Below are 20,325 nucleotides of genomic sequence, written 5' to 3'. Positions count from 1 at the left end.
ACCATACCTTCTTGTTCAAAATGAACAGAAGTGGTGCAGTCTGGTTTCCCAGACTGCACTGCTTTCTTTCATTGCAAACAGAAGGGCTTTGCGCTTGGTGAGTAAAGAAAAGGTAAGGAGGGTGAGCTCCAGATTGCTTCTCCCAGCCTACTTGGTGCTTTGTAAGCACTGAGTGGTCAGGGAGAAGTGATTTGGAGAGGCAGCAGCTTTTTCTTCTTCTCTCAGAGGCGGAAGGTAGTGGTTACAATCCTCTTCCGACCTGCTCTCAGCAAGTCAAAGGATGGGATTCCACCACCCCCCCCCACACACACACACAGTGAAGTGGCAAGCTGGAGAGGGTGACTGACTGATGCTCTGGGCGCTGGGCACGTAGCTGTTCACTGCTCCTCCAAGGGAGCCTAAGGGTGCCACTCAACATGACCATAAGGTTGCATCATAAGGCTGGCTCTGGTCACAAAGCAACTATGGACAGCTGTCAGGATTCCAGAATTCTGTGTGGAAGCAGTACAATAATGACAGACTCTCCTTCTCAGAGCCAATGGCAGATTCTCCTTCTCTATTAGAAAAGCAGGACTTTGTTGCTAGAGGAATCGTGCCTCCAACTACCCAGCAGCACTAGGAAACACACTTGTTTCACTACCAGGAAGCCGATCTTGAACTGACATCCGTTTCTAGCCCAGTGACTAAAAGCTGTTGTCTTTTCTTGCAAAAAATGTCCTTTATTTTAGCCATATGTAACAGTTTAATTAAAGTCTGGAAGGTTTTGCCAAATGCTGCTGTTTGGAAAGCAGCCTTAGCAAATGCCAAAATATCAGCAAGTTCCTTTTATTTCTGTTACTCAGAAGTTAAATGCACTAGGCACAAGCTAGCCAAAAATTCATTTTAACCAAGTTCCATTGAAACCAATTGAGGGTGATGTTAATTGCGGCTATCATAAGACCCACTGTCTACGGCGGGTTTTAATTGTAGCTTAACTGATGTGGTGCCCTGACAAGATCTCTAGTTTTACTCCAGCAATGCTTAGCATGAACTGTTGGTGATGGGTTTGCCATTCAATGACCTCACTCCCAGAAATCTGTTTGTAATGAGTAATAATAACAATGAAGATGTCATCAAGCTGTAAAATCCTCTGGAGAGCTGGAATCTGTTCTCAGCTCATACTGTATATAAACAGTCAAAATATATGTGGTGTTACAAGATTCTAGGGCCTTGCCCTGTGAAAATATGGCAGGATAACCTTTTTATTTTTTTTTTAACTGTTGGACAAACACAAAAAAATTAAATATATTTTTAAAAAGAAATATGTGGAATCTAAAGCTCTGTTATCACCACTATCCTCCTGAAGGAAGAGGGGGGAATATGGTGCTTGGGGGTAGGGGAAGTCCTGATCCCTCTTTCACCCAGTTCCACCCCTTTGCTCAGGGCCAAAATAACAGTCTGCTGCCATCACAAGGACAAAGACAGATAGAGGATAACAGCATCCTTGAAAGTCTTCATCACAGTGATGTGGAAAATCCTTCAAATCTACAGTGTGTACCCAGGGGGTCTTTCCCAGCCCTACCTGAAGATGTCAAGGATTGACCATGAGGCCTGGTTCATGCAAAGCACATGATCTATCACTAAGGTATGGTCCTTCTCTTATTCAGGACTTTACTAACTCATGTTCAGACTAGGTTTCAGGCTACGGACCTGGAGTTTATTTACAGCCTCAAAGATGATGAGTGAATCTAAATTCCAACACGTGTTCAGCAGAGGGTATAGACTTATTATTTCTCTTTTAAAACGAACAAAATCAGCCATTTCCCCCAGTATGCTTTCACTTGATAGGAAGGGAAGGAAGCTATCTTTGTTACACTGAAGTGACTCTACTGTAAGGAGACCCAGCAAGTAGGAGGCGAACCTAAGCTCATTGCATGGAGGCTGTTCACGGAGCTGTTTCAGCTTGATTTGAATCACTTGCTAAAGTGCAGCCTCGCCAAAGCCAAAAGAACCTACATTTCTTCAATAAAAGGGAATCCCAAAGCATAAATAAAAGATTTCACCTGTGCAGAGTGATTTATTATCTCTCACTCACGAGAGAGATAGATGTGATTTTCCCTGTGGTGGCTACTGCTCTTAGTTTTAAAGTAAAAACAACACAACAAACAAACAATCTGCTGAGAGGAAGGGGAAACTTAAGACCTGGTAAAATGTAACTTCTACCAAGGCAAGTAAGAGCATCGCTGGCCTGGCCTTATTAGGTAACCACAGGTGATCATTTTAGGCCAAAGTACATGAGACGTTGACTGTGTGGCATATCTTGCAAGGGCGTGTCTTATTTTCATCTTTTGCAAATAGCTGTTGGATCAGGGCCCAGTCAAGATTACAACCATGGTGGGAGGAGATAGCCTTCAACTTTGCCCCTATTGCAGTCCTGATTGTGTGGGAGGAGCAACAGCATGTGAGCTAAGCTATCTAGAACAGGGTTTGGACACCTTTTTCATAAAAGGGACTGGATGTTCAGCAGGGATGTCATCACGTCACTGCCAAACTTCTAGATTGCCAAGCATCTGGAAGTGGCCCATGTGGAGCAAAGCTTGGGAGGCATCACATTCCATCCCAGGGCTGTGGGAGGTGCACAGTTTTCTGCACTATGGCCCAGGAACGCCTCAAGCCTGGGAAGGCAGCTCCACCATTCCCCATCTTGTGTGAGATGACTTGGGCAGGAGGCAAAGTCATTCAAGCAAAGCACCACACAGGCTAGACTTTGGCTGATCAGGTATCCCTGATCTAGGATATGGTTAGCAAGTATGAACAGGTTGACCTCCACCAGTAGGGAGAGCTGGTCTCTAAGGGCTTGTAGGTTGCTCTCTTTTACTTTGGCTAGACTTCTGTTTCACTACTTCTCTTCCTATCTTGTTGTTTCTGTATGTGTGTAACAGTGGCTGCAGTCCTGCCTTTGTCTCAGTAAAGTTCTTTTAGAAAGTCAGTTTGCTATATGTGGGGCTGCTTCCAAATCTGCTAACAGATTGCACCCTAGTCAGCCTGATCATCTGAGAAGCTGTCATCGTGGCCTATAGGAACTTCACTTCCAAGGCAAATATCAGAAAGATCAAGGCCCAATTAAAACTGGAATCACAGTAAAGAATTAACGCCTGCTGCCCCCAATCCATGTCCCAATCCAGACTAATCAACTGTTATTTACAAAAGAAAAGATGTGCCTTTTATGATTTCTGATTAGGTGGTCACAAAGATGTGACTGATTCAGGAAAAAGGAAGATGCAGCAGCAGTAATGGCTGTGAACAGAATTTTAAAAATGGCTGGACAGTTGCGTGGCTCTAATCTTTTGGGGAAGAAATCTCCACCCTCTCACAGCCTTCAGTTTTGACCCCAACACTGAAATTGGCAAATATTCAGTATCACTACAGTATATACGTAATGAACAGAACTGACCAGCTTGGGGAATACGGTTTATCTTTTCTAAATACTGGCATAGCGTTTACTTTTAGAAATACCAAAAAGAGTCCTTTTGCACCCTAAAGACTTGTGAACTGTCTGATTAAGTAGCTGAGAGTAACATCCTACCTCTTGCACCATGGGTCAGAAGGGACCAGTGGAATACAGGGAGCATGGTTGCAAGATGTTTTCAGAGGAGTGTGTTTCCTTGCAGCCCTTCCCTTCTGATTCATGCTGCGTTCGAGCAACTGCGGCAGCAGCAGGAGGTGCAAATATAGCCTTAGTGTTAGGTGAATGTTCATGAAGCATAATCAATATGGCTGAGATTTCTTTAAACCTACTATTAAACCAAGGGACTTGATTGAAGAAGTTCCCCGTAACTTTGGATTCAGCACTTTTCAGGAGCTGCTCCCTGACAAATGACACTTTTAAAGTGCTACCTGACTCTCAGCTCAGTCCCTGTGATTGAGCTAATGCTCAAAACACAGTGATTTTTTTCAGCCGTGCTCATCATCTCCCAGGACTCCAAGTGTTTCTCCGTGACAACTGCAAAACGTGCTACCTGGTGATTGCATGCATTCTGAGTTTACTGACAAGAAAACAATTGCACACAGAATGCAGAGCATGCTCTCCATAGCAGATGTAAGAGCAGGGAATAGACTGATACTAAATAAAAGAGCTGGGAAACCACTCAAAAACATAATGGTGATTACAAGAGACCTGTGAAACAGCCAATCAGCACTTGTCGGAGAGCACTTGTCATTCAGCAGTGCTTAGGGAGGAAAAATTAAGCAAGTCTTAGCTGGGCACTTAAAAGACCAAAAGTCAGAATGACATCCCACTTTGGAGAATATTGAACAGTACATAAGACCAGCTTACAGTCGGTCTAGCCTTGTATGTCATCTCCAACAGGAGCCACTTTAATTACTGATAAAAAGAAATTATGCCAACAAAAGAGGTATTTTGTAGGTTGCATCCCTGATCAATCCCTCCCATGTTCCAGCAGCCTAACGTTTAGGATCACCTTAGTTGTCAGAATGTAGTTGCTGATCCCTCTGCATGATCCCTTTGGATACTGCTATTTTGTTTAATCCTTGTAAGTTTGGGTTTCAAATGCTTAAATCAGAGCACACAATTTTTATGCAGTAATGCCTCCGCTTAAATCCTTGGCACCTCCAGTTAAAGGTGTCAAGCAGGGGAGTTGTAGGTGGGGCAGTTACAGACACGGCCCCTGTAGCACCCCAGGCGCAAGTCCACAATGCCACTCTGCCTGGATACTTACCTCACCGCACAGAGCCTCGCATGGCACTCAGGACCACACGGAAAGCCTTCTGAGGCTTCCGACATGGTCTTAAACAGTACTTCTAGTTTCTCAAAAGTACTGCTTAAGACTGCATCAGAAGCCTCAGAAGACTTTCCGAGCAGTCCTGAGGACCGTGTGGGGCTTCACCTGCCTCCAGAACAGTTCCAGAGGGCAGGAGTAGGCAGCGCGGCAGGTGGGTGAGTGTGGTGGTGCCACCTCAACAGGGCCTGCAGGTGCAGCACCTGAGGCTTTTGCCCCCCCCCCAGGCCCACCATTGGGGTGGGGTGAGGAGAGCCATTGCTATCTGGGGCTTGGAAATGCCAGTCAAAATTGCTCAAATTAAGCAGGTGGAGATGATAAATGAACTTTAAAAGGCAAGGCTATGTCGTTCCATGCATACAAAGGTTTCAGGGTTATGTGTCAGGGGATGCTCCTTATGTCCAATGGGAACACATTCCTAGAATGTACCAGAGGAGAACCTTGTGCAATCACAGCCAACTCTTTTTCCTCCAAACATTCCAAGTGAACAACAAAAAACAAAGAAAAAAACATAGAATCACAGGAAACTGTCTTATATTTAATCAGACATTGTTCCTTCTAGCTCAATATTCTCAACACAAACTGGCAGTCGGTCTCAGTTTCAATCCCCAGCATCTACAGGGGATTGAGAAAAATTCCTATCTGAAACATGGAGAATCAATGCCAGTCAGTGCCAACAATACTGAACTAGATCCAGGAGTCACCAAAGCTTTCAGCCAGAGGGCCACATCAAATATCTGGCACGGTGTTGAGGGCCCAATTTTAAAAAAAATATATATAAAATTTAAATAAATACATTAGAGATGGAACTTAGATGAATGAATGAATGGGCTCAAATTCCCAGGATTTCTCCAAGCACCAACACACACCACAGAAATAATAAAGCACACACTCAAATGGACCCCATTCCCCCACCTCCCATGCAGCTTACTTAAATATACAGGAGTAAATACCTCAGAACCAGCATGCCTTTTAAGGCCTTCAGAGGGCAGAAAAAGTTACCTCTGGTTTTGGGGGTAAACCAGGAAGTGATGTTTTTAGGCCTTTAGAAGCCATTCTGAGGGCCCTCAGAACACCCTTTGGCTGCGACTGGAGCACAGTTCCAGTCATGTTTAGTCAAGTGGGCCAGAGGCTGACCAAGGGCCAGATAGAGGCTTGCCATGGGCTACATCTGGCCCCCGGGCTACAGCTTGGAGACCCCTGAGACAGACCAAAGATCTGACTCAGAATGGCAGCATCACATGCTCTTATTCCAGGCACAGCCTTGAGTGTTCCACTTTCTTTTTAAAAGTATGTAGTCTTTTTACTGTTGAAGAGTGAATGGAGCAAACATGCAATTAGTATTCTGTGCAGTTGCTCATTGAAAGCAATATAATGTAGTATGCAATCCTAAACCCTTACTAGGGAGTAAATGCAACTAACTCAGTGGAATTTACTGCTGAGTAAACATGTTTAGGACTGTGTGATTATATCAGGCTACCTAGGCATATATGTTCTGGCTGCTTGGCAATGATTCTCTGCCTCCTCTTCACCAAAATATCTAGGGGCAAGCTACCCAGGGCTATATGAGCTCCAAATGAATAATCTCATGGGGCCTGAAACACAGAAGGTGAGGAATTTCTCCTGCCCCCCTCCAAAATAGCACCACAGCCTCCTTTTGCAGTCTCAAACCTACTGCCAAGACATTTTATTGGCTGTTGCAAAGTTCTTTGAGACAAAGTGCATTATTGTACTCTAGAGAGCCCATTCATACCACAGTTGCATGTTTGTAACCCAGCATTTAAGGGTGCAACATCTTCTTTATATCATCACCTGATTATTATAAGGTCCAAAAGGTTTCTGTCAAAGAAAAAGGGGGGCACAAGAATGTTGAAATTCTAACACTGCTGTCTTATGACTGTGATCTGGAGCATTAAGGGTGAGTAGTACACTACACTGATTTGGTGAAGACCAATTTTAAAATCTGTTATCTGGGATTTGTTTTGTGTTCTGTTCCAGTGATGTTCATGCTGTGTATGGATTACTACTCAAAGAATAGACTGGATCATCAGTGAAACATTTTTTAATCTTTAAAAAAAAAAATTCATTTGGGGTGCAATCCCAACCCACTTTCCAGCACCGACATAAGGGCAATGCAGTTCCTAGGTAAGGAAATGAACATTCCCCTACCTTGAGGAGGCCTCCATAAGTGCCCCCAACTGCAGGATGCAGCACACTTACCTTTGGTACAGCGATGCCAGTGCTGGAAAGAGGGTTAGGATTTGGGCCTTGAAAGTATAAATTAGGCCACAGAAAACCAATGGCCTGAGAGAAGGCAAAAAAGATTGTGTTACATAAGTTTACCACACAGCAGCATACTGAATACAGGTGGGATGTCTGAAGTACTCTGCAATGCAAGAAGGACAACAGCAAGGCAGGGTGCAATGGCAAAGAGAGTTTGGTTGTTCTGAAGACAAGGCTCTAACAAGTCGAAGGTTTTTGTAGCTTCTGTGTGGGGTGACATACAGTCAGTTCTCTTTATCAGTTAGGGTTAAGTTCTTAGAAATCCTATTGGATAGTGAATTCACAGATAATAAACCATTGATCCTATGGGATCAATGGGCTTAGGTAAAAGGGGTACCTTGAGGGAAGGGGTACATTCTCTGCCATCAGAAGAATCCAGCCGAGGCCCTCAGGAAGCCAGAAGAGTGTAGTGGAAAGTGCCAAAGTTTCTCAGAATGCTGCAGTCTGTCCAGAGGCTGCAAGGACCTTCAGAATGGTACCAGCAACCAGTGACATTGCTAGGGGGGGTGCAGGGCTGACACACACAGGGGGGTGACATGCATTGGGGGGTCACATGCTAAAATCACGGTTTGTAGGAATAATACCATCATGTTATATACCATTCAATGTGTAATTTACAGCAGAATGCAATTAAAAATAAACCGGAATTAAATATCTCAATTTGATCAAAAGTTATGGCCAAAAAACCAGAAAACAAAAATGTAACTCACTTATGTACATTTCCTCAATTCAAAATGCACCAATGAGTGATTGTTTAAAGAGCCAACGAGATGTTATTATGACACAGCATGGAACCAATACAGTGTTAGTAAAGTGATACCCTGGAGAGGGTTGATACCATTAGTAACCAAAACAGCTAAAATTGCGGTTTGCAGGAATAATATCATCATGTTATATACCATTCAATGTGTAATTTACAGTAGAATGCAATGAAACAAACCACTTTGACAAGTTTCTATTCTATCAAAAGGTATGGCCAAAAAACCAGCAGGGGCAGGACAATGGTGCGTTACCACGCCCACCACCTGGGTTTTTGCCCTGCCCACTGCATGGGAGGAGGTCCATCATGGCAGTGATGTGCTGGCCTCCCACACTGAGTGATGCAAACCCCCGTGACGCCACTGCCCACAACCCCTTTAAAATGACCAGTGGAAGTGCTGGTCACAGGCTGTGCATAATGGTTGGCAAGAAACAGAGGCGCAGATAATGAAAGAAGGTAGCAATTTTCCCCTTTACAGATAAGCAAATTTGCAGAGAGCAAATTCACATATAAAGAGAACTGACTGTAGTTCCTCTTAGGATTCCTCTTTTGCTAGCTGAGAACCATTAGGAGTATGAAACATTCCCTTTATTTTACAAAAGTCATATTTCCCAAAATCAGGAGTGCTGAAGAGGTAGCTATGGTAACAAGACACCAAATATGCTGTTCCAGTAGGATTTGGAGGTGGCAGCTTCATCTGAACTTAGTGGAGGTATGAACACTCCATTTGAATGTAAGGAGTAAACAAGTCTCTGTTTGAATTTGGTAGATTGGAATCCCTGGATCAGTTAGGGGAAGGGATTACATTGTTTCATTAAAAGTGTTACCTTCTTGACCTGTGGCCTCTTGCCATCAAACCTGTAAATAGTCACCTTACAGGTCCGGCCCTTTGCTGTCCAGTCCAGTGCATAGCACCAGGTACATGTGCTCATGTGCATGCCTCCTGCACACCTTGAATCAAAAGGAAGTAAACAGAAATAAAATATTGGCTTTGTAACAAGACTGAACACATACATACAGGTATGTATCATTTTTTTCCTGTAATAAAAAGGCACAGCTTTTGAAACCAGTGGATTCTAGCACAAGTAACTGTGCCCTGAGTTGTGAACACTATGGAAAATGAAAACAATAGCCATACATCTTATATATTCAATACCCTTGCTGTGGTTTGGGTACCATGATGTATGCCATCATCTGCTACATTGTCTTTCCAGTTGTAATTTTGACCCTCTCTCCACCAATGGAGTGCAATCAATGTTTTCCACATCTACTTCCTTTAACAACAAAGAGGTTAAGATCAACCATTATTGTTTTCACATTAGTTTTTTACTGAAGAGTTTTCCTCTCATCAATTAGGGCTAGCCAGTGTTGCTCTCCCTCCCTTGGCGTGCTCCCAGCCTTCTTCCTTTCACCTTCCCTTCACTCAAATCTCCCATCATACAAAGGTGAGAGGTGACTGGCTGATCAAGAGTGCAGCTCAAGTTATTTTGACAAAAAGAGAGGCAAATATTTAAAGCTCCCAAAGCCTGGCCTAGTGAGCAGTGCCTGTGGTACAGCAGAGGGCTTTCAGATGTGACCCATCAGGCTTTGTACACACACAGCAATAATGGAGAATGTGATAAACTGTCACCAGAAGATGGTCTCAATTCCCTGGGTCTTAATGGTGGGATAACACAATAGGGTCAGACTAAAAAGGTTTCCTTATGAAAATTTTATCAGCAACTTTGGTAAATTGCTGTGGGAAAGGTGCTCGGCTCTCAGGCAGACCTGGAACCTGTTTTTACAAGGTACAGCTCCCAGGCATTGCATCACCCCCACAAGATATTAAGGGCACTCAAATTGAATTAACACCAAATCAGGCCGGTGCACTTAACAATACAAATGCACTTAAGGGATGCCTCAGAATGATTTGTGACTAAAGAAAGCAAAGAAGAAAACAGCCTTCAAGACCACAGGGGTGGTGTTGTGTGTCATATACAGGAAAAGCCATAAGTAGAACTTAGAATACCGGAAAACCATGAACTTCAGGGGCTCTCAAATACCTTAGACCCAGCCATAAAGTAGATGGCCTATTTTGTGGTATGCAGAAAACAATTGATAAATAAATTACAGCCAATTTTCTTAGTGGTACAGTCTCCATTACCTCTGACAACAGCAAGCTGCCTTGCTAAAATAAGAGGCAAATAATAGTGTATCAAGTAGCAGCCAAGGAAATTCTCTTCGAGTTCTCTGTGTGATAGCAATGACACAAAGATCATTCACAAAAGGGAACAGGATGCGCTGTGGCAGCTAACAGAGGGAGACAGGAAGACTCCTGCTAGGGGAGGCAAACTCTTACTTGACTAGCTCTGGGTGGTATTAATTTCCTCCCCTCTGCTTTATAGAAATTAGCTCAGATGCATAGAATCTTACAGCTAATAGGAAGCGTTGGACTCCCTGGAACACAGTCTACATTTAGCATCCAGGGAGACAGGACTTAGCACATTTCTCATTTACTCAGTGATCAACTGTGAGAGCAATTTTTATTCCTGAGAAGAATAGTGAAAACACTGTAGCTCAAGATCAGCTTAACACCTTTCCCGGTGAATAAAATCACTTTAGGTAAGAGCAAACAGACAAACTAGCCACCTGCAGTGTCCCTGCGCACCTTGCCTTGACTGTTAGATCCTGAATATGTATACATAACATCTCAGTGGAGGTTCTTATTAAAATTTCATCATGATTGGCAGCTCTGTAGCCAATCAGTGCTCCAGTAGATAGAGTGCTTGGCTGGGACTTGAACTGGCTTGGGATCAAATTCCAACTCTGATGGAAACAGACTGTATATTGACTTCATAAGTTCCACTGAGTTCAGAGGAACTTATTTCAAGTAATGGTAAATAGAAATGCAGCCTTTGTGTGCACCTTAGGGTAGATAAGTCCCACATGTGTAAAATGAAAATAAGGAAATGTTATTGCCCAAGTAGGGCATCAGTAATCTAAGGAAGAATAAGCAGCCTTTTCCAGAGAAAAATTATTTTAAAGAGGCAGATTTGGGGTAAATTGCCCTGGAACCAATTGTTGTCAACCACAGCAAGATCCTCCTCAGGTATAGTGCTTGTCTCTGCAGACAAATGCTATACACAGGAAAGCAGCGGTGGCGGGGTGGTGCTGAAATTATGGCGCCTCGGCACTAGGCATGGGGCTTGCTGCCATGTTTGTGTTAGAGCCATAGATGTGGACACCATCCAGTTATATAATGTACTCTTGTGATTTTACCCCTACAGGAAATGTAGAAAAACATTTTTGGTTTTGTTTGCACTCTTTCTATGCTCCGAGGAGAGTTTCTCAAAATTGGTCTTCAAGCTTAGAAAGAGATTGTTTGGCAACCTTCAGTCTCGAAAGACTATGGTATAAGCCTACAGCAGCTGGTATTCCCAGGTGGTCTCCCATCCAAGTACTAACCAGGCCTGACCTTGCTTAGCTACCAAGATCAGACAAGATCAGACATGTGCAGGGTAATGGTTGCTGCACAGAAAGAGATTAGGGGAGATGTAATCTCTGACAGGAGGTAGCCACAACCTGTTCAAACGCTCATGTGGGTTTCTGCAAAGCTTACCTGAAACCCAGCATGGAGAATCCATACTGGAAATGTTCAATTTAGAACTAACTGGAAGCTACTAGTGAGAGAAGTGGCGGGAGGGGGGGTGTCCACACACATTGTTTAGCAATATCTCCAGGTAGTTCCAGGGTCAGCACTTGCCTGATGAGGATGGTGCTGAGCTCAACAACAGGAGAAGTGTGATTTGGCTAATAAACATAAGAGTGGGGCCAGCCAGCATGCTCTCCATCCCCTTCTAGCCACCTACACTGTACCCAGTATTATAACGACTGGATAGAGCTAGGTGTTCAGTAGAAGTTCCATGATTGAAACTCTGCATGTTTCTGCATGGCAGTAGAGTGATGAGAGATTGTGGGAAGGGCAAAAGAGTGGTGGATGTGGGGTGCCCTTCACCCTTAGTCCTCCTCTGCCACCGCCTTCCTCCAGCCTGCCACAAATGCAATCCGCACTGATCTGCTTTTTGCCTGCTGTAAGTCCGCAGAGAGTGGATCACCCCCCTCCTTGCACTGCTCAAGGCTCAGTTTCTTCAAACACAAAAGCGTAGGACTTCCGGGTTGATTTACTGGGATTTGCACAGTCCCATGAAAAAGTCTTGCACTTCTGCAACTGAAGAAACTGAGTGAGGAGCATTGACAATGGCTGCCTTTAAAAAAAAAAAATTGTGCAGAGGTGGCAGAGCTGAGGTGGCATCCGATGGTGTTCCAGGTTGTGCTGCCACTGGCCAGCATACAACTGATTCTGGTGTGTGACCCATTCTGATGTAGCCCTTTCCCATGAATGCTGCACTGTACGCGGTACCAGAGATGCTGTTATAGGCACCAAAGCCTACCTTGGAAAACACCTTTCATCATTTGCATATCCTTTCCTTTCCACCTCTTAGGAGAATAAGCATTATATAGCACATGGTGTTCCATGTTGCAATCTGCCAAGTCAGCAAATGGTCTGGAGGCTATTGACCTGGATTCTTATCTTATGCAATTACTAAAAGATGGTGTAGGATTTCCCTACGGGTAGCTTAAAATACAGACAGTTCTATCCAGATCCCAAGCCATATTTAGCAAACAGACATGTCTTCCTTAATGTAGTTTGTCACCTACGTGGTTACTTGCCCTGACGTCCTTATTCAGACAAGCTCTTATCGACTTCAGTGGGAATCTGTCTAAAGAAAGAGTTGGTGGGAATATTTCTTAAAAGTAAGTTTTGTAATTGTATTTTATCTCCATGAGTTCATCACTCCTTGGTTATTTTTGTTGCTCTTTCTTTGGATCAAACCATTTTTATCAGGGTTAGGTTTTATTTGATCTTGCAGTGTAACATATGTGCAGTGGTGGGTGATGTACACATCGATAAAAAACATAAGCAATATTATTATTATTGGGAAAAATTAGTCTAGGTTGTTTGTTTCTAAGACAACTTCATATTGTAGAGTAACATTTATCAAAAATATGCATATGCCACCTTTTTCTCCACTTGAGGGTCTCAAAGAAGAGTGGGAAGTAGATATAAGCAGCACATTTATTAAGGAGCATGGGAAACTGAATGGAACTCTTTGGATCCTGTAGGCAAATGGTTAAGGAGTTATTCACCAGAAGCATGCAAGGCCTGTCTTAGGGTGGCTTGTATTTAGTGACCCAACTGGCAGCCCAATCCTATGCATGTCTACTCAGAAGTAAGTTCCATTACTTACTTAGGAAAGTGTGGATAGGATTGGGCTGTTAAGCACTTAATTAATTGAGTTCAGTAGTTTTAACATTTTTTATTTACTTTTAGCATTACTAATCTCTTCTTAAATGACATTTTGTAGAATTTGGAGAACATCTTTGAAGAAATTATACTTCTCCCAAGGAGCCCCCAATCAATTGTAAGCATTTCAGCTAGTTTGGGGCGCCATCTCACTCCCAGAAGCACAGTGACTACTACGGGGGCATGCTCCTTTTATTTCCCACCATCACCACATCAAAGGATCCTGGTGAGTCTACCACACCAGCTTTCTAAGCTGGTAACACAACAGAAGCAGAAATAAAAGAATGCCAAGCCTGATGGTTACAATTATTCACTTGAGAGAGCACAATGCAATCCCATGAAATGGGAGAAGTGATGGACATTATACAGTACACTGACCACATCAAAAATGATGCCCAAGTCTGTTTCTTTATCATAAAATTGATGCACACATCCATGCAGATCACTTCTTAACTTGAGAAGTGGGAAATATTACATTTGGAGTAATGTCAAGTGATCAGTTAGCTCTGACCATTTTCATGTGTGAAACTGGGAAGTGTGTTTCTTCCCCAGTATGCAATTTCTTGGCATATGTTGAGGCTGACTAGATTGCAGAAGGAAACCTGTACAATGTAGTCAGTGTACACTTTATGTTTATCTTATACATCCATTGATCGCTGACCACTACATTGGCTCCCCAATCAATTCTGAGCCCAATTCAAAGTGTTGGTAACAACCTTTGAAGACCTACACAACCTGGGACCACTATATCTTAAGGACCACCTTCTCCCACATAATCCTGCTCATCCTCTACAATCATCAAATTGGACCCTGCTTAGGATACCCTGCTTAGGATGCCATTTGAAACCAAGGGGATGGTGGCAAGGAGTAGGGCCTTTTCTGTTGTGGTACCACATCTGTGGAATAAACTCCTGGAAGACTTGATACAGCCCCCTCTCTGTATGGCTTCTAGCAAGATTTAAAAACTTATCCCTTTTGCCAGGCTTCCAAGGAGTAATGATGCCTTTGGGACTCCTTTCTAATCAGTGTGAAGAGCCTTTACACTACGCTGTTTTTATCTGAGCATGTTGTCAATCATGCTTATTTGATTGATTGGGCAGGAGGTCTGGTCTAGAGGGTAGAGCCTCTGTTAGCCTGAAGATAACATCAGAAGTTCGCCAGTTCGAGGACACCAGCAGTTCCCTGAACGGCTGAGAATGGCGAGACCTTGAAGCAGCTGACAAGCCGAGCTGAGTGATTCCACCTGCTCCTGGTGTGAGCAAGAAGCGTCCTGGCTGCCCTCCATGTGAGAGATGGAGCTGCTTGTCAGCCTGCGTGGGAGAACTGGAGGCCAGAAGTGAGACCAAACCAGGAAGATCCATTCTGAAATGTTGTTGGTTCTTGAAAAAGAGAACCTCTATGATTGTAAAAATCCCCTTGAGGGATTTAGAAATGCCTGCCTATGTAAACTGCCTTGAATAAAGTCAAAGTCAGAGGAGTAATCAGACCAGATTACCAGGATGACCAGATGACCAGAAAGGATGACCAGAAAGGTGGTATATAAATACCGAGTTATTATTATTATTATTTTACTGTATTTATTTTGATGTGTTTTTAGATGTTTTATTATGTTTAATATACACTGCTCTTAGCTTTTGAAAGGGCAGTTTATAAAGCTTTCTAAATTATATTTATTTATTGTGGTTAAATGCAAACAGAGTTTAAGATTCACTTACAAAATTATGTGATGTTTCATCAGTGGTTGCTATTTCAACAATGTAAATCAACTGCTGATCTTTCTACTAATGGAAATGAGCATCTTCATGCCCATCAGACACATCCATTCAGTTGACTGGGACTGATGTGTATTCAAATCAAAACAATGATTTGAGAATAGTTGGAGATCATATACTTAGTGAAGTGGTTCCCAAATTGTGGGTCTGCAAACACTGGTGGATCGGGACCTGATGTTTGGTGGGTCGGGAAAGGGTGATAGAAAGATCAGATAACTAATTGTCTCAAGCCCTGAGGCTACTGAAAAATCAGATACTATAGTAGCTAATTACCCTGCAAAGTGTTCAGCTCCTGCAGTTTGCAAGCATGTGTAAGGAGATGGAGACAAAATGTTTGAGGGTCTTCTTAATTTGTTATTATTTCTTATAAATAAGTAAATAAAGTATTATTTCTTTCTAGATCTCCTTTTTTAAAGTTTGGTAAACCTAGGTGGGTCCTGAAAGAGTGTCATTTTAAAAAGTGGGTCCCGGTGCTAAAATATTTGGGAACCACTGACTGACAGCGCAATCCTGAGCTGCCTGGGCTGTGCTGCTGCAGTGGCGCTGAGAATGGCTGCCGCCACATCCTACACATGTCAGCCTGCCGCGGGCGGCACCTCGGGAGAAGGGGACAAAAGTCCCCTTCCCCTGGGTAACAGAAGCAGCCCCGCAATGGGGCTACTCACTTTACTGCCAACCAAAAGATCAGCAGTAAAGGCGTTCATGTAGGGCACCAAGCCCTACAGCAATGGTCAGGACCCACCTCCTGCTTCCCCGCTCCCTCCTCTGGCACACCTCCCGCCTGCCCTCTCTCCCCACGCCTCCCCTCCCCAGAACGCCTCCTCCCCACCCCCTCCCCACCCCCACTTACTGTGCCGCGGCTCAGGCGTCCATGAGACCGCCGAGCAGCGGAGGCTGGGCGCCCACCCCTCACTAACCTAGCAGTAAGTGTCACAGACGTGCCTTATGGCACATTTGCGGCAGTGCGTGGCGGCACAAAGTCGTTGTGCCAGGCTCAGAATTGGGCTCTTAGTGACTTCCATATGTATATTTTAGGAGATGGGAATGCAAAAATTAGAGACTCTAGTTATGAAACTGCCCACGGCTCTTTGCGTGGCAGTGCAGTGTGTCTAACCTTTGTCATCATACAGTTAGTCCAAAGTACATTTAGCAGGGAGGGGGGAGGACCAAGGGAAAGCTCTTTGTGAAAGTTTTTCATAGTGTTTAATCAGAAAGGGGCAGTTGCTTAGAGGTGAAACGTACACACACACGCCTGCCAACCTTCTGAATAGATTTTGTTCCACTGCATAGAAAAGGGCAGCCTCAAAAAGTGAGAAAAATAAAATGCATAAGCAAAGAAAAACACTGACTTGTAGATGAGTCAGGGCTGAAACTACATTCCTTTTGTCACAAGCTCTCCTGGGAGTCATAGATTCCGGGATGTGCCTGTTTTTCATGACTCTGGGAAGTTTTGGGGGGGGGGGACATGTTCCTAAGCAGATGAATCATTTCCAAGAGAAATACTTCCACATCATCAGGTTAGATCCTGGTCAACAAGAACCAGACAGTGAGCCTGCACTCATGAGCAATCCTGATGCGACCAAAAATCTTCTGAGACGCCCACACTCCGAGAAAGGAAGGAAGCTAATGTGCAAGACAAAGGGTAATAAAAGACCTGAAAGAGTGTTTGCCTCAAGCCAAGAAGACTTGGGCTTACCTAGCCATGATTTCAGTGTCAGTCTTCAGGCTAAAAAAAAAATCTGCTGGATTCAGTTCCCTGCCTCTTGTGGCCAGTCACTCAGCATGTGAAGGAATAATGAGCCACACACTGTAAAGGACTTTAATAACATCATCTAAGTGGAAAGTAATCATGTTCCTGTACTTCTTGCCTGAAGTTACTACATACAAACCAATATATGTACATTGTCGTGTTTTATTCATTGTTTAATGTAGCACCTAGAACAGTCTGAAAGGCTTGCATTGAACTAGTCCCTGGGGATTAAAAGGGGCTCATGTTGCTTTTGCTTTTCCTTCTACTGGATTTCTTCTGTGTTTGACATTTCTACTGCATTCCTAGGCAGAACTTCCTTTTTTTCCTTTCTTTTTTTAATCTCAGCCTTCAATAACCAGGTGTTTTCTTTAAAAGGTTTTATTTATGCCAGAAGAACCACAACAACAAAAAATAAAACTGCTTCTACACTGTACCTGACTGAAAGCTGCTCTTATCTGCTCTGAACTTGGTCTCTCTAGGTCAAAAACACAACTTTCTTTGTGTAGTTTTGTGCACCTGAGACTGTGATCCTAAGGTGCTTATTTGGAAGTAAGTTACTCCAGTGGTGTTGCTACGGGGTGAGGCCCACACCAGGTGATGAGCAAAGGGGGGTGTGATGCCACTACTGGCCAAAATTTTTAAAATCTTGGTATTTTTTAAAAACACCATCATGTTATTCAATGCAAAATTTCATGCAGGTTGCAGTGAAGCAAACTACGCTTAAATATCTCTATTCTATAAAAAGGTATAGCCAAAAAACCAGTGGGTGCATTGACAATGGTGCATCACCACACCCTCCACCTGGAGATTGCCCTGCCCTCCCACATCGGGTGACACAAACCCTAGTGACGCCACTGAGTTACTCTGAAATCAGTGGGACCCAAGATTACCTTTGTGTGTGCCCTTTATCAGCATAGGTGCCATCCCTCAGGAGGCTCATTTATTTGCATGGCTCCAGTGTCAGGATGAACTCTATAGAGATGAAAGACCTTAGATGTACATGTACCCAGTCCAACTTGGTAGCACTCACACAGGTGGAGGGGGGAGGCACATGTGTTGTAAAGCTATATGGAAATGGCGTCTTATTTCCATACTGTGAGCACATCCAAAGTAGATAAGATGGGCTGACATTCCTGTATTTTATTGGGACTGAATGACCTTTCCCTGTATTGCATTTCAAGAAGTCAAACTACACCTGTATGCTCAATAGATGCTCACATCTTCTATATAGGAAGCAGATAGGTGTATAGTGCAAATTAAGAATTGTTTTTAAGAATATTTACATAGAGAGCACTTCTTAACAAAAATAATTATAAAAAGTTCACAAAGTGGTTTGCATAGCAAAAGAAATGAAGAATGGTCTTCTGCCCCCAAAAGGCTCACAATCTTTAAAACACACACACAAATATACAAAGGAGACACTAGCAAATAGCCAGGGATGGGAAAACCCAGAGTGGCATGACTTGAGTCCAGTCTAGAGTCACCGCCTCCCTTCAACTCAACTTGAAAAAGAGTCATAACAGGGGTACTTTCTGAGTCGCCCTTTTCTTACTCTAAAAGGCTCGAGTTGAGTCCCCCCCCCCCTTTAAAAAGCCAGCCATGGGAAAAAGGGAGCTGCTGCTGGGCTCTGTGTGTGTGTGTCAGAGTCCTCTTTAACTACTCCCTGCTGCACTGTCCCATCTGTAAACAGGGCAGGAATGATGGGAGGGATTGCGCAAGAGCTGGGACAGAAGCGGCAAGAGGGAGAAGGTTCACATGCAGCAGCTGTGAGGCTTACCATGACAACCTGATCCTTTGCAGCCCTACCCAGAAGTAGTTCCACTGTAGTCAGTCATTCAATGAGGCTTCCCCCTCCCCACCAGCCAGCCATGTGGTGCAAAGTGTGATTGCTATGAACTCCCCCCTTTCCTGCCTCCTCCCCCTCCCTGGGCTTCTCAAGCCAATTGTAAGACAAGAACCCCTTTGGCTCCACCTCTTACCCTCCCTCAGCCAATGCAAATATCAGAATGCCCATCCTTTGTCCAATGATCATCCATTCCTTCCTAGGAATGGTTCTATCAGGGTCCTAGGAAGGATCCATCATCCTTCCTTTCAGAGACAGGAAAAGAGAGCCATTCATTAGAAACATTAACCCTTTCCTACCTTCTGGCTGGAACTCCCTGCTGCTCGCCCCGTCAGAATGCTGGCCCCACAAAGTTTTTCACACCATGAAAACAGTAAGCAAGCACACCCTGACGCAGGTAGACGAAAGTCAGCATGCGTGGGGACGAGCGCCAAGTCAGGGGGTCCCTGACTCGAGTGTTGTTCAGAGTCTTCCATGTGCATGACTCACGAGTCAATGAGTCACCCAAAATAATGAATTTTCACAACTTGAGTGTGAGTCACTGACTTGAGTTCTCAACCCTACAAATAGCTACTGGAAATGAAGCTGGGGTGAATAAGGACCGTTGTTACCTGCCCTGCTCTATATAAGATAATCACAACCTTTGAATTGCCTATTGAGTCAGTTAGCAGGGTTCATTTAAGCATTCCTTCCTTTGGTAAAAGGAATATCTGTAGTAGAAAGACTTCTCTGGAGGAAACTCCTCCAGAAAGGCAAACATTAGATGGACCTAACACTTTTTTGTTTTGTTTTGTTTTGCCTTGGGCTGAGAGCTGCTGAATAGGAGTCAATGTTTCGCTAACAGAAGCATTTAGGTTCACATGAACTAGTGCATCAGACATCCAGCAGGTTATGCCAGGAGAAAGATGAATAGGAGAACATGGGGGTACAACTGCTTCAGATTGGAACTTTCCTGTGAAAACAAATCATCAGATGGACAATGATGTTGTTGTTGTCTTGTTGTCTTGTGTGCTCCCTGAAGCATTTGGTGGGCCACTGTGAGATACAGGAAGCTAGACTAGATGGGCCTATGGCCTGATCTAGCGGGGCTGTTCGAGGGCACACAGCCTTTAGTATTGTACATATTAGAAGTTGCTGGGGTAAGTTGGGACATTGCCTCTTTGTGTAATCAAAATACACTAGGATGGACACAAGATTGTGCTTCCCCAATGTATTTAGAGCCTCAATAGGGTGCTCCACCTGTCATTTTGAGAGCCATTAGGGCTTCAGTGATTCATTCTAAATGTCTCTGAAAGACAAAGCTGTATTCTGCCTTCAGGGAGCTGAAGGCAGAAAGGAGGCTTGAAGAATCCTTTTTACTTGGTATCCTTTTACATGCAGTATCTCTTGCTCCAGTTAGCACAACTAGGCCTTACGTGGCCACTCTTCCAAGACCACTCTCAGATTTTCCATGCTAAGCTTATCATCTATTTATTTAAAAGACTTTTATCCCATCTGCTCCCAACAATGTGGGGTACCCCAGGTAGTGACGTAGCTAGAAGGTGTTCCTCCCCAGAGTATACCTTCCAGGGCTGCCCCCTGACTGAGCCACTCCCGCACCCCCTCTGAACATAACTGGAGCTGCGCTGGCAGTCATCTTCCTGGTAGTCATCTATCCAGGTGCTGCCCTAATCTAGATCCATTTAGCTTCATGGGTATCATGTGTCCAAAACCATGCCCTGATACACTGACATTCTTCTGACAGATTTCAGACCCTGATGAAGGCATAGCTTTTATAGCAAATCTTTTAACAATA

The sequence above is a fragment of the Tiliqua scincoides genome, chromosome 2 (genome assembly GCF_035046505.1).
Source record: "Tiliqua scincoides isolate rTilSci1 chromosome 2, rTilSci1.hap2, whole genome shotgun sequence".
Lineage (NCBI taxonomy): Eukaryota > Metazoa > Chordata > Lepidosauria > Squamata > Scincidae > Tiliqua > Tiliqua scincoides.
This window is presented reverse-complemented; position numbering follows the sequence as displayed.